Source organism: Notolabrus celidotus, chromosome 12, assembly GCF_009762535.1.
Source record: "Notolabrus celidotus isolate fNotCel1 chromosome 12, fNotCel1.pri, whole genome shotgun sequence".
Lineage (NCBI taxonomy): Eukaryota > Metazoa > Chordata > Actinopteri > Labriformes > Labridae > Notolabrus > Notolabrus celidotus.
The window spans coordinates 23,052,416-23,067,306 of record NC_048283.1 but is presented as its reverse complement, the minus strand read 5'-3'; the positions used below and the strand labels follow the sequence as shown (position 1 = coordinate 23,067,306).

The 14,891-nt window shown below is 43.5% G+C and overlaps 1 protein-coding gene and 1 long non-coding RNA gene across 4 annotated transcripts in view; one reads left to right on the top strand and one right to left on the bottom strand.

The window, feature by feature from the left end:
* Window positions 1-14,891, top strand: part of grik2 (glutamate receptor, ionotropic, kainate 2) — a 242,902-nt gene that overhangs the window by 131,728 nt on the left and 96,283 nt on the right. The window lies entirely within an intron of this gene.
* LOC117822805 lies at window positions 3,277-7,694 on the bottom strand. Its single transcript, XR_004633251.1, has 3 exons — window positions 7,470-7,694; window positions 3,881-3,980; window positions 3,277-3,786 (listed from the first exon to the last, which is right to left on the bottom strand). It is a non-coding gene; the product is annotated as an uncharacterized LOC117822805 (long non-coding RNA).

Below are 14,891 nucleotides of genomic sequence, written 5' to 3'. Positions count from 1 at the left end.
GATCGATGGCAGTCAGAGACTGAACATCTCCATCAGCACTGTCCTCTCACATGCAGAGTTGAAAGTTTACCCTTAAAGCGTGTTTGGATGCAGATTCAGTTTTTATTTCAATCTCGATGAGGAGGTTTCTACTTTCACCCTCAACGTACTTTTACAGAGATTGCATTCAGTGCTTTAGGGATTCACTGATGTGTCGGTTGAACATTTGTTGACAGACATTAGCAAATGCCAAACATTGGTGAAGAAAATGTCTTCAGTGTGGAATCATATTCTACCCATCTCCTGAATTCTGTTAATTGTTTTTTCTTACCTTTGTTACCAGTCTGTGCACATTTCTTACTGTATCACTAGTTTTGTAAATATATTGTAAATTTACTTATTTAGTTCAATCAATCAATCAATCAATCAATCAATCAATCAATCAATCAATCAATCAATCAATCTTTATTTGTATAGCACCAAATCACAAGAAACATTATCTAAAGACACTTTTGCAAACAGAGCAGGTCTAGACCGTACTCTGTTAAATTATGAACAGAGACCCAACACCAAAAAGGATAAGACTCAGTCTTACCCTACCTTAATCCAACATGAGCATTGTACCTGCATTTGGCTAGTTACCGCGGTGAGGACAAACTTCCTTTTAACAGGCAGAAACTTCGAGCAGAACCAGACTCATGTTAGACACACATCTGCCTGTTATGTACATACTTTTCTTAGGATATGCTAATTTATATTTTTTGATAGTAATTATTTTATATGCTCTTTATGTTTGTACTATCCACTTTGTTGCTGTACCACTGTAAATTCCTCTGGTTTGGGTGGAATAAAGGAATACCTTAACTTATCTTAATACACCGTAGTTTGTTGGACATGCTCCAGTGACAATTCAAGACAAAGGACTTTTAGCAACATTTTAAAGAACCAAGAATCACAATGCAACAAACACTGATGCTGGAATCAGCCATTATCAACAGCTACATTGTTATTCTAAATATTGGTATAAGTACCGGCCCTTATTTTCATGATTGGTGCTCCATCAAGTTGGAGCAGGAGTTCTGAAATCAGCTTTGACAACAGTGGTGATGGAGAAGAAGTTATGCATGGTTTATCTCATGCACTCAAGACTTTATTTAATTAAAGTGGCAGTAAATTGTTTCATTATCACTCAGGTTTAATTAATAGACAGTTAAAGTGAGCGGGTGATAATGCAAAAAGTAATCAACTCAGATTCTGTTTCCTGGATTTTATTAACGTACCCTGTTGGGAATCTATTTTGCATAACCCCCTCATCATCTTGAATATCACCAGGCCAACAGTTAAAGATACAAACAAGCTGACACAAAGCTCTGACCTGAAGATGTTTTATTGATCTAATAATTATTTATTTATGCAGCTGAAAAAAGTTAGTCCCTTAATGGCAACTGTTTACATATCAGTCTATTTCAACATTAAACGGATCATTTTAATTCACGGTAAAAACTAAACGTTAGCATTTTTCCATTAGCATTCTTAACAATTGCAGAAAATAACAGCATCACCTGTATAAGCTCCTCCTCCTGAAACTGTTCTGTTGTTTTCATCTTACTCAGTCAAGGTTTGTGGATTCCTCGTGTCTGTTGTCATCAATTTGTTAGACGTCTCTTTCTCTCAGCTCCTCGTGTGTTTTAACATCCTTGGATTAATCTTCTCTGTTTTCCTCCTATCATCTTCTTTTGTCTTCTGGTTACTGCTCTGACATGAACCACCAATCTAAAGTTTGTGCTACTCAAATAAATGGTGTAAACAGATGCTTTTACCACAGTGTCAACAAGAAGAGGTGAAGTTCACTGTTGAGTTTATATCCTAGTGTTAATATTCCATGATGACCTCATTAAACAAATCTTATGTGTAGTTTCACTTCCTGTTTTAATTCTGACAGCAGCAGCAGCTCCTCTCACAGCGCTCAACCTGCTGCTGCTGCTTCTCTGCCTAGAATCGTGGAGATAATTAAATAAACCGATGAAGATTTCATCTCCAGCACATTTCTGCATGAGACAGAGAAGGTAAACTAATGCTACCCTTCATTTCTTTATGCTGCCGTCAATTAATATGGCAGTGGAGAGTCCCTGCCCCGAGCCGTGGCTTAACATGCAGGACGACAGTGACCTTACAAGCTCCACGCACTCATTACCATAATGTCTCTGCTTGTTAATTGCTTAAACTGCTCTCTGATTCATTGTGCCGCCTGCAAAATTGAAACAGGTTCAAAAAAACACTCAGGCATGACTGTAATTTCAGCATTTATCTCTTTGTCATGAGTTGGACGGCGCGGATGTTAACTTTCCCCCTCCTGGGCTGACCCTGAAGGCATCAAGGTTGTCTCTTTGTTTGTTGCAGCTCGAAAACACACGTTGGTATTCAGAGCTGCAGCATCTCTGCTGATTCTATTCTATCCCTGCATTAGCATAAATATGCTATACCTGTGGATACATTTAAATGGGGCAGTGATGAAAAGCCATTTCCTTTTTGACAGATATCATTTAAAGTCTGATCCAAACAGAGTTATAGAAAAATGTCACACAGACTTCAGACGTATTCCAGGATTCGTATTATCAGAGCATCACTCAAACAGCCATATGGTGGACGCTGGGAACTGATAGGATGAGTCATATGAGAAATATGTTAAATAGCAGGAGCTCTGCAGAAGGCCTACAGCCAAAAATGTGTTCGCACAGTGCAATTACCATATTGACCTGAATATGAAATCATTTCTTTCCCTTAAAATAATCTGAAACTGTGTGCTCGACTTCGATTCAGACTTTTCAATGCCAGCATTCTTTCGCAATATTGGACTGACACTTATCTTTAAAGAGAGTGTGTCTGTCATGACTGAGGCCAGCTGTCGCTCACAACCTCAGCAGCAGGGGGATGGAAGATGGAGAGACACAGTGATCGTCCAGTGACTCAAAGTAGGCAGAGTTATGATGCTGATTTTAAAATAATAGTTATGAATGCATCAGAGACGTTAAAGAGCTGTTACTGAGCTGAAATATGGAGTCAGAGTTTAATCTGAAGATTGAGAGCCCACAAAGACGGTTGGAAAAATCTGACCGTGGTCCTTTTTTTGCCTCAGCATTGGCTTCATTCTTCAACACCAAAGGATGCAGCTTGATGACTTCTGCTTGACTAAATGATGAAACCCTTGACATTAGATGAATGACTGAGTGCAAAAAGGCGGACCACTTAGTTGATGTTTTTATCCAGTAAGAAATCAAAACCAGGTTTTTCTGCATTAGGATTTATTCATGCTAAATGGGAAATAAGTCCTCACAACAGGAACAACAGTTAGAAGCAGCATCATGTCTTTGATTTCACTCTCTTTCAAACCGATGTCCTTCAAACACTTCACCTGAGGTTGGTAAGACTTTACATGCTTCTGTTTCCTAAGGCAATCATCGATATTGGCTGTCATGTTGATGTAGATTGTCATTTTCAGCAGGTTTATTTGCTGCACAGTCTGCTTTTATTATCAATGCTGGTTCCATCAGAGACTTTAAGAAGCTGCAGTGTGAAGACTTTCCCAAGAATCCTGCAGATAAATGACGGTTTGGAAAAAGGGCCGTGGTTATTCGGTTGGGTTGGATTGAGGGCAGAGTTTTTTTAATAGGTTGGACGCTCGCCATCTTAAAATCATCAGGAACAAAGCAGGGGTGAGAGGGATCCATAATTGAAAGAAGGCTGGGACCCTGAGAAAGGAGGACCTGGGATGCATTGTACTGAAGATTGTGCAGAAAGATGGGACACCTTTAGAAAGACAACATACGGACAACAAGATTAGTAAAACTGGATCAGCTGTTACAGGAAAGGGGTGAGAGAGAGCAGCATGGGCAGAGTTTACCAGCCATCAAACAGGATCAAGTGAACGTGTCTGTCATCTCTAATTAGGCTCTCAGACTCTCGCCTCTTTGATGTTCAGGTTGATCATGGACAGCGTTTCTCTAAGAAGAAGGAGATGGACATTTAGGTTGGATTTATAACATCTACACCACATTCCCAGTTTAAGATGATGAATTTATTTTATCTAGGAGCTACACTTGTATAAACAAAGGTGCCTCTCCTACGGCCAAATTCCACCAGATCTGTGTCCGGTCCGTCTCTGATCCGTCACAGCACTGGATCTGATAGGTTTCTATTCTAGTCAATGTGTTTACTTCCACTGGATCCACTCCGTTGCGTTCCGGCTGCGTCTCTGATCCGGCAGGTAGGAGCCCTCCGGATAAGATACACAAGACTTCTGTCTTTGCCGGATGACACTCTGTGTTATCACCAGATCGTATTTCACTTAACTGCAATAACAAACCATCATGATGAGTGGAGCCAGGCCTGGAGTCAACAGGTCAGAGGTTTTCAGAGGACCATAAAGACATCATGGATGAGGAGAGAAGGAGGAGAATCATTGATTCAGTAATTACAGTGGGAAAACCTCAGGCACATGACTCCAGCTGTCCGGCTGTCCGGCTCGTGCTGCGAGAATGTGTTGATGGACGACAGCACGGAGCCGAACCGCAGTAGATTGGAGACAGACCGGACACGGATCTGCTGGAAGTCCCGTGTTACTGCGCAGGCATATCTATGTGAGGTAACACATTCTGTTGCTGCTGCGGCGGGGACTGATCCAATATTAGCCTACCGATTTAGCATGCTAATGTTTTTGCCACAGTGTCAACAGGCAGATATGAAATAGGCCCCTCCTCTTTAATGCTCCTTTAAGCAGATTGATTAAATATGACGTGTGTGATCAGGTCATCTATAGTGTCACTTTCTTGCTGAGAGCTAATACATGTTGCTGTGGTGGTTTGACCAATCAGAATCAAGCATTCATCCCAGCTTGGTATTTAGTTAGAAAGCCGAGTCATAACGTTTAATAATAAAGCTTTAAATATGTAAACGATGTTGTCGTTATTAACATATAAACTGCATTTTGGGGCCTCTCACTTTGTGCGTCTAATAAAAGGTTTTATGATGAGAGTATTTTAACATCACAACGGTCTCTACTCAAAACAGAATATTTAACAGTGCTTCAGTGGAATCCAATTATTATAGACCAATAAAAACAAAAAAAAAACCATTAAGAATTCATTCTTTTTTGTAAACATAACACTGTAAAAATAACCCGTATTAAATGGTGCCGTGTTTCTGGGATGTCTGCCTGTCTCTGTTTTCAGTATCTCTGTGGAATTCAATTTTGTTTTGTGTTGGCAGTCCTCACCAATAGATAAATAGTTAAAAAGCAGTTTATTCCTCCCTGTGTGTGTGTGTGTGTGTGTGTGTGTGTGTGTGTGTGTGTGTGTGTGTGTGTGTGTGTGTGTGTGTGTGTGTGTGTGTGTGTGTGTGTGTGTGTGTGTGTGTGTTGGCAGTAAAAGAGATGAGTGAGCTTGAATAAGACGAGGCTGGTGGAGGGATTGAGAGATGGGTTTTTCGTCTCTATCCTGCCTGTTCCTGTTCCAACCTGTCAGTCAGGCTGTCTACCGGAGACCTCCCTGAGTGGCAGAACAGGCAGGGGAACACGGCCCGGACCAGTCAGTCAGTGGGAGGAGAGGGGGGCGGGTCAGTTTGGAGGGTGGGCGGTTGGGTTTGTAGGTGCTGACCTCAGGCCAGATCTGTCAAAGCACATGGCAGAATACAAGCAGCCGGCACAGAGGAGGAAGCCGTGCGTGTACGAGTGTTTGATACCCAGATCATGCTCCACTCTGCCAGGCACTTCTTTTGTGTTGCATTGTGGGAACAGCTCTGATGAGGCGGGAGCAGTGGCTTTGAAATGCGTCCAAAGCCTTTGTCTGGAGTTCAAGCTGTTTGAAGGAGTCGTCATTAGGGGGAGACTAATATTTGGTTATTGCCGGTGTTGGCTGTGGCCCCACACTGCACGGGGATGAAGCCGTGCCCTCCTCTGCCTCTTAGATGAGGCTCCTATCAGCTTACTTTATTCCATCTGCTCCTCTGTATGCACCAAGCCGTCTCTGCGTCTCTCCCTCTCTCCCTCTCTCCCTCTCTGGCTCACACAGTTGGAGCTGGCTCTGGTTTTGTCCAAATGCCGGGAGAAGGAATTTGGCTGTGACATGTTTCTGAGACATTATTCCGGCAGCTGGCGTTATCCGTGCAGGGACTGGCAGGGCTTGGCAGAGCTGAAGACCAGGAGCAGGGACTCTGGTGAGACAGGGTTCACCAAGAAGAGCCACTTAGTGTCCGCTGGGGGTTTCTGTTCACCCAGAGGACTGTGGGCTCCCAGTCGAGTCTTCAAAGCAGTCACAGAACCCTATATGATATTTGATATGGCCAGTGAAACATGAATCAACCGTGTATGTTATGTGATGTGTCATCAGGACACTCTGTTCAAACACATATGGATCCCTGGCTCGTCATAAGTTCACATTGGTGGTCAGCTGCTGCAGCTCACTTCTGTCACATTTGGTGCATGGCTCGTTGTGACTCTCTCTCCAGGTACCAGTCCCTCCAGGAGAGAGAGTCACATGCATGAAAACTCTTCCCATTTGAGGTAAAAACTCACTGATGATTTATTTTGCATTTTTCTGTTCTTGTTGTCTCTGTTTTGAACCAGCATTGTGACCTGAGCGGCTACAGGTGTCTCTGCCACGTGTGACTGTTTTTGTGCTAACCGTTCGTCTCCACATGCGTTTCCACATCCTCTGCAGAGCTTTGGAAGCTGATGAGTGGCCGCTGTGCTGCACCGCTCCATGTTTACACTCGCTCTGGTCACTGCTGGCAGCAGATCTATAGCCTCTGGACACCACAGTATATTGTCTCACTAAATCCACCGCAGCTTTTCCTGGAGTGCCTGTCTATGGATAATACCCCAGTCAGTTGGACCATGCATTAAACAGACCCTACTCTAACAGCTCCAAGTACAAAGAGCCGCTTGAAACCTGGTCTTAACATGCAGGCATGGCTCTAACATGTTGGTGCCTTGGGTGAAATGAAGCTTTGGTGCCCTTGAAGCTGCAGCTCGGGCTTGTTGATCATCCATCTCTTCAGAATAAGACATATTTATAATCACAAGAGCTTCACATTGGTGATGTTTACATGTTTCTAAACAAGAATCCTTCCCTTTTCATAGCCGCAAGCCGGTAAAAGTACAGACAGATAAATGTGTTTAGGATCTGGTCGGGTCAGTAACGCTGCAGTTTTAGGGCTGTAGGGTGAGAAACTCTTCCTCATCGGAGCAAAGGTGACTGATGTGTTGAACCGTACAAGCCTCAACACTAAATATGAACCTTCTCCTCACCTTACCTCAGACCACTTTACCTCCAGACTGTCAGGATAAAAGAGTCCGGCTGAGAAAACAGAGGTGTTGTTTCTAAGCTAGCATTAGCTGGTTAGCTAGCAGTGTCAACAAGTTAGTGCTGGAGTTGTTTACATCGGTCCATGCACACTGACATGTATTAAAATACTCTGTGTTTACTTCAACTTACCATTAATGAAATGTTCAAAGCTCAAAGATGTGTGGACTTGGATCCTTGTTTTGTTGGACTTTGATCCTTGTTTTGTTGGACTTTGATCCTTGTTTTGTTCCCTTAGCAGGGGCAGCAGATCGTCTAATAGAATTAATCCACATCTCCTCCTCTCAGGATTTTCTTTCTCAGATGGGATTCTTAAGAAGCAGAACCCAGGCTTGTCTCAAGCAAGCGTTTCTTGCCCTCCAGGTGGGCGGGTCCATAAGTGTGTGACATCATATGAAATAAGTTTCTTGAGAGGAGGGAACCATGTTTAGATCAACTATCTGAGTAGCTTTCACTGCAACGGTGACTTTGGAAAAACATAATTTGAGCTTAAAAGAATTGACATAAGATTTATATGTTGCCATTACAAACGTAAACACAGAAGTCATCACAATGTCTTTTATTGCAACTTGTTATTTGTTCCTGTGCGTGTTTGTGAGCATGCAAACTTCATGCCACCCATGCATATCCGTCCTTGAGTTGGGCACACCTAGTAAAACAAGTCTGGATTTACTCCTTTGTTTGATCATGAAGCCTTGTATTGAATGATGTCCTCCATAAATATTTGAATGAACAGTGTAAGCTCACATCCCTGAGATGAGTGGATGGCTGTCATGCACCAGAAATACGATACACAGCCTGCATTAAAGTCAAGTTCAGCTACCCTCCTGCAAACTGTTTAAATACATGCATGTTAGTAAACATGAAGCCTTGATATTCATGCGAAAGCAGTCATTGAACAGTCTTTACATTACCTCCTCTTCCTCCTCCCCCTCCTCCTCCTCCTCCTGCAGCTCTACCCAGGCTCTCACTCTCTCCTCTCTCCATATGAAAGCCTGCAGCTAATTGTAAACTCCTCTCATCACACAGTGCACACACTGCCACCCCCCTGATCCCTCCCAGGCTGAGAAAGTTTGCAGACGTACCAAGTGGAGCTCAGAGGGTCCTTAAAGCAGATTCCTTTCTCTGCTCATTATCTGCTTGCTGGGAAAAACTCATCAGATTCACTTGAGTGTTAAGACTATTAGTCCTCCTGACAGTGTGTTTTAACACGGGACAGTGGATTCTGCTGCTAAAGCAATATGGCAGAGCTCTGCTTATAGTCCTGTCTACAGTCCATTCAGGGCCTGAGCATTAGTATGCCAGACAGAGTGGGAGTCTGTTTCATTAGAAGCTCTGCCTAAAGACTTTCTACTCTTCTGTGTTGCTTTGAGACAAATTAAATGTTAAATCTCTTTCTTTAAAAGAGTCTCTTTTTCTCAGAGCCGCACAGAAACAGTCTGATGCCGCCATTTTTACTCTCTCATCAGCTTATTGCAGCCACGCCTGTTCTTCTTCTTTGGATAACAGCGGAAAGCATACTGCCACCTACTGTTTCAGAATATGAGGGCTTGTCGGAACGCAAATGAAAGCAACTTTTATTGATTATTGCTTATGAAAAATGTTCCCACTTCTGTCCGATAAGTTACAGGATGGATGAACATCATGCATCTGTGATCCCAACCATTCCTCCCATCAGAGTTTCTGCACAGTGATGTCTAATCCCGGCTTTGTTTCTGGGCTGAGGACCGGTTCTGAATATGCAGAGGTCTGAGAGTCTGATTCACTGAATATGAGAGCCACAATGGAGTCATCAGTCCCACATAACTAAAGCCATTATAACCCAAGTCTTGTTGCATTGTCAGGGGACGGATCAAACAATGTGTGTGAGTCAGAGTCGACCTGAAGATGTTCAAACACACTGTAAAATAAAGGAAGCTCAAACTCAAGGCTCCCAGGCTGCTGCTTTCTTACCTTTAAATCAAAGAGACTTCAAGAAGCTGAGGTATTCAGCAGCTTGTTCCCTTTTTCTACCATTCATCCCTTCACAGTGAAAGACTGGAATCAAAAGACTCCCTCAAAGGTTTACCAAGAGCAGACAAAGAGCCAGTTCCTCTGACTGTAGCCTCGGGTCAGGAGCTGGACCTTCAACCTCAGGAGAAGAAAAACAATTTACACATTCACAGTGAGCGTCTGATTTGAAAGGACTCTTATTATGCTCCATCATCGTGACTCTTTACTTGCAGCGTTTTGTTTACGTTGTTTCTTTTGAAATAAATCAACACCCTGTTTATCTGTGAGCTTTGTATCCCACAGCCAGCACTGTGGAGGTGAAGACTACCTCACAGGTTTACAGACGGATTAAGAAAGGGCGATTTAGAGATTTGGCTACGTACGAATCATCTAGGAGAGTTTTATTTTGTGCGTCAGCTTCTGCATCATGATGAACTGAAGGGATTCTATTTCCCATAACAACCTGCTGACCATACATTATCCCGCTTATTATCTGGCTACTACCTTAAAATATAAACACCTTGGTGAAACATTGATTAAAGATTATTTGATTGATTTAAAGTAATTTATGTTCACAGTCTTTAAAAGTAGTCCCAGTGATTTCACGTCAGTTAGCATTCCATGGTGATGGATTCTTATCTGCCTGTTGCAGTGGATTGAACATGAAACTGTCCTAATTCAGCTCTCCTTCTTCTCTGAGCTCTGCGGTTCACACACCTCTAAAAATAAACAAATGTCACATCTTTGAACCCTGCTGCTATCATCACCACGGCTCATGGTTTAAGTTTCTTTGTAGAGATCGCTAACTTAAAGTTTCTCTCACCTGCTCCGCTCGTTGATCATATTGCTGCACAGATCCAATATGAAAATGTCCGTAGCCTGCGGATTTAGCATGCTAACCGAAACTAGTCACATTGTTTTGATGCTAAAGGAGGCTAACAGCTTCCCTTCACCTTATGGTCTATGGTGTCAACAAGCAGAAGGAAAATGTGTCTGAACTCTTTTCCAGAGGATTGATTTGACATGACGTGTGATCAGTGATCAGTTAGTGAAAGTTAATTGTCAAGGGGTTTTGACCAATCAGAATCAAGCATCTTACACAGCCGGAAGAAAATCTCAGAACTGAAACAACAACACATACATTTGTACATATGTTTTCTGTGTGATTTCAGTCTAAAAGTTGTGTTTTTTTGCATCAATGCATTGACTTTTTAATTTAGCGTAAATAGTAAATTGGGTTCACCTTTAGTCTGAAAACATCCTGAGACGGCTGCTAGTCATTGAAGGGTTAAAACAGGTGTTGCTTTCTGCAGCAGTGAAGACGGTTTCCTTTGTTTGGGTAAATTTTTTTACAAGGAAACATGCAGATTAGCTGAGGGTCCGTCAAAGATATAAAGAAAGTGTGATAATAATAATTGTGTTAGTTTTAGTTTGATGATCGTTTCGAGAGGAGACGAGTGTGTTCACAGAGTCGAGTGTCCTTCCTCTGTTTCCATCACGTCTAGAAGGAGAACAGGAGATCTGATCTCTGTTCTGAAATGATGAAAAGAACTCAGGCTGAATCACAAAGTCATCACACAAAAACAACCAAAAGAAACAATCCCAACTCTGGAGTGTTTTTAAATCAGTTCATGCTCTCTGAAAGCCATAACGCTTGATGGCTTTCCTCATGAGTTCAGCCATTAACCGAGGCTGTAAATGGAGGACTTATCTGGGCAGGGAGACGGAGCAGTGTGTCGGAGGTGGAGGGAGAGACGGTGGGGTTTTCTAAGTTTGACAGTTCTCTCTAGTCTTCTTGTCAAACTGTTAATGGAGACGTCCTAATGAGAAACGCTGCGAGTGTTTCGCAGACAGAAACAATGTGAGGGCACATGGACTGACATTGCAAACCCAAACGACCTGCTGTGAACACGAGGAGGGAAACTGCCCATGGTGAGAGATAACCTGAGGGCCTGCAGGGGCCGTGATGAAGCAGAGGACAGAGACGAGGGAGGGCTGAGAGAGAAAATGGACAAAGAATCTAAAGTAGAGAGCGAGGTGAAGACTGCGGAGAGAGGGGAGTGTGGGATTTGGGTTGGGGGGGGATTGAACAAAAACAAAACACAGAAGAGGAGACACAGGAGGGGGAGACGGTGGAGAATGAAATAGCAGAGCGCAGCGGAGTGAGAGCAGCAGTGACATTAAATCTGTGGCTGAAAACAGATGATTTCCCATTTAACACTCCATTGAGTTCTCCGTTATCCCGGGTCCCGCCTGCCACTGTGACGGAGCCACTGCTTTCCTTCTGTTTCACAATAACAACCCCTCAATCCATCCACACACACACACACACACACACACAAACACACGCACACACACACACATACACATTCTCTACACACGCCTCCCATCGTTCACCTACTGTACGGCTCCGTATCCCTCCACAGAGGCTCCGTGAGGTTATTAGAGCTGCTGCAGGAGGCTGGGTGGGGAGTGGAAATGGGGGTTGGGGTTGGGGGTGGATGGTGTCCAAATAACAACAATCTACCACCCACTACTCTCTCTGCAGCTCCAGTAATGGACCACCATGGACTCCATGGGAGGTTTTGTCAACAGATGTTTTTGGGCGGGTGGTGTTGATCAGGTCGTAAAGTGGTGAGGATGTTCTCGCTGTCGCTGAGAGAATCACACAAACAGGAGCGGAGGGGCGGAGATGGAGAGACAGAGATGTGCATTTCCACACTCTTCTCTGAGCTTCGATTTCCAAACAAACGCTATCTTTATTGATAAGCGATAACACGGATGATGCATGGACCAGGAGGCGAGGCCTGTTGACATCTTCTGCTGGTCACATCATTTAGAGCCGATCTGCAGGATATGGATTAGCCTGTGGAGTCATGGTATTGATGTCCCGCCCAGAACACACATTTAATGTATCAATAATCTGACAAACATTCCTCAGGGTCATGTTCTGAAGCAGGAAGTCATGGTCAGAGAAAGATGAATGACTGACGTGTTTTATTAAACAAATCGATCCTGATTCAACATTAAATATAGAAGGAGACTGGCGTTCATCTCTCAGACAAGAACCTCTTCAAGTCAGTGACGTTTCTTTAACTTTAAGAGTCTACTTTATTATTTTCTTAACTTTGTTTCTTTAGACCCGTGAGGACTTCAGGATGTGACCTACTTTCATTTTATCAGAATTTAGAGACAATTAAACCAAAAAATCTTTGACAGCTGTGACCGACTCTGTCTTTGACCACACTGGGCTGATTCCTCACGTTATCTTTCACTAGTGAATGGCTGAAATGAAGAGTAACACAGGTTTAAGAGTGTTTCTTGCCAGGACATGTTTCTGTGCAGCTACATTTGTGTGTTCTGGACGTTGTGTGTTTTAACTTTTGCGTTAAATCAATCTGCAAAACTAATATTCATTCAAACCTGAAGAGTTACATTCTATTTATGTCTTTACTTCCTGGTAATGAGTATTTAGAGGTTGGAGAGCGTGAGCGCAGCAACAGGGCTTAAACTCAACAGCAGCTGAAACCTGAGGGAGCGTTTGTGCGTGAGGAGGAGGAGGAGGAGGAGGGGGGAGGGGGAGGAGGAGGAGGAGGAGGAGGAGGAGGAGGAGGAGGAGGAAGGATACAAGGAAGGCAGCGTCCAGACGGAGAGATGGTAGGAGACGGTCGGGCGCTGACACCGATTCAGGGTGTCTGTAATGAGACTCAGTGGCAGTCTTGGCCTGCTCTTTGAGTGTTTGCTAAACAAAAAGTGTTAACTCAATTAAAGGCCAGATTTCCCCCAGGAAGAATGCAAAAGTGAAATTATCCCTGCTTGTTAAACCTGCCACTTAATTTCACTCAAATTATTACTTATGATCCCCGGGACCCTGAGGCTAATTGTTTCTGTCTGTGCCCCCTCCCTCCTCTCTGCCTTCTGCTTCATCTGCAGCCGCAGAGAGAAGCTGTTTCTGCAGCTTGCTTAAACGCTTTCACCGGGGACGAGCTGATATATCTGCTTCAGATGTTCCTGCTGCAGACGTCTGAGCAGGAACGTGTCACTGGGAGGATCACTTTATATGCTGGAGGCAGAAATGCATCTTTTTCCTTTAATATGTGCACAAAATGTTGCACAGCAGGAACGGCATCCAATACTGATACGCTAAAATAATTACAATTTTAAAAAAGTGTATTTGAAAGCAATCACATTATCCAAACAGGAAGTTAAGAAATATATGAATAAGCACAAACATATCCTACAGGTGAGCAAAAACACAGAAACACAGAGGTGTCTCTGCAGAGCAGGGACTGAAGAGCTCTGAAAACAGCCGAAGAGAAGTTGTGACACACGATGGATGAAAGTTGTCATCTTGTATTGATATTTTTAAAAAGTAATCAATACCAAATGAGCACTTTGTCGGCATCAAAGTGTCGATACCTGTGTGTCAATAAACTCATCTTATTGTAGTGAAATGTTTGGACAACGTCTCCTCTTTGTAACGTCACCTGATGCATGATGTGATGCAGACAGAACGTGTCACTGTAACTGCACAGCTTCAATCTGTGGCTCCAAATGTTTCTCTATGCATGAGCTCTGGATCTATTTGCAAAGATCATGATCAGGTGGAAAATCAATGACAGGACGGCACTAAAGCCAAACTCTTAGCGAGTCAGGTTAAAGGACACTAACGGCCAAATTCCACCAGATTGACTGACGAATTGAATTGAATTGAATGACTCGATGATCCGTCAAAGCTCTGCATCTGATGTGTGAACTTCCACTGGATCCACTCCGTTGTGTTCTGGCTGTGTCTCTGATCCAGCAGGTCGGAGCCCTCTGGATCAGATACACAAGACTTCTATTTTTGCCAGATGCCGGAGCACAACGCATCAATCTCAACAGAGCAGATGGAGCGGGACAGGAAGTCGGGCACCAAAACAAAATGAAAACATCCGCTTAATTTTCATAATAAAACACTCTGTGTTATCACCAGATCGTATTTCACTTAACTACAACAACAAACTGTCATGATGAGCGGAGCCAGGCCTGGAGTCAACAGGTCAGAGGTTTTCAGCGGACCATAAAGACAACATGGATGAGGAGAGGAGAAGAAGAATCATTGATTGAGTAATTACCGTCGGAAAACTTCGGTCACATGACTCCAGCTGTCCGGACGTCCTGCTCCGAACAAGAGAGCACGGAGCCGGATTGGACATGAATCTGGGGGAAGTCCGATGTCAGCTTTAGGTTTAACACACTGGGCTTCCCCTCTGGTCTTTCTCCATGTAACACCCTTTCATATAAAGATCAACTCCATGTCAGTGTTTCCATGTAGCCGTTCTGCAGACATGACGGACACAGAGCTATCATTGAGCTCTAATTGAAACTCTCTTTAATGACATGCAGGGAGGAAGTGTTCGCTGTGATGAAACGCAGCCTTGACTTTGAGAGAGAAGCTCATCGTGATGTAACGTCGGTCTGACATTGAGAGGAACGCCCGTCCTGAATGTCACCCACAGCTACGCCTTCACAATAAATCAGCGTTTCAAGGACTGCAGATGAAAAATCGCTTGGTTAGAG